Here is a 795-nt window from a genome sequence, read left to right as displayed (position 1 = left end):
TTGACCATGTATTTTATTAATCTTGTATTTGAAAACATGTTAATTTTCTACTGGAAAATGCTAGACGTGTATTGCAAAAATGTTGTTGGCATATAAAAAATGTAGAATAAAAACCAAAATAAACAATGAAAACCAAAAAATAAAACCAAAAGAGAAAGAAAATAAACCAAAGGAAAAATAAACCGAAGAAAAAAATGCAAAAAGAAAAAAAAAGAAAAAAAACAGATAAAAAAAGAAACAAAAGAAAACAAAGAAGCCAGGAGAGAAACGAATAAAAGAAACAGAAAAAGGCTGGAGAAAACTGGCTCTTTTATCTCAAGTAGGTCGGGACCTATAGTTTCATCATGAAATCGCGATAGACCCACTAGCTAGCATCGTAGCAACTATTCGGGAGACCTAGGTTCCTTCAGCGAGAGATCCTTCCAGCTCACTTAATGCGAGATATAGTCACTGCGCTTAGTCTTGGACAGCTTCTGCGTTATCGCGCTAACAAGCCAGCCCAAGTAGCTGCGGTCGGACAACGACAGTTGTGCCCCGTTACTTTTAGCTTAGCACGGGTCCGTTATTCTTTTTGATGGATTTTTATCTCAAAAAATATTACGTTGGAAAACTGTCGGGGACCGATGTGTAATTACTTTAATTGCAGATTGGTACCTGGGGGTGTAAAACCTTCACAACTTTTCACTCCTAACTCCGATCGAGGTGATTCTTAAGCCCATGTTCTCTATTTGAAGATCCTGTCCCAATGGTGTCATGGTGTTTGCACCTATGAATATGGCACTTTGTCATTCTTCA

The sequence above is a fragment of the Triticum aestivum genome, chromosome 7B (genome assembly GCF_018294505.1).
Source record: "Triticum aestivum cultivar Chinese Spring chromosome 7B, IWGSC CS RefSeq v2.1, whole genome shotgun sequence".
Classification (NCBI taxonomy): Eukaryota; Viridiplantae; Streptophyta; class Magnoliopsida; order Poales; family Poaceae; genus Triticum; species Triticum aestivum.
This window is presented reverse-complemented; position numbering follows the sequence as displayed.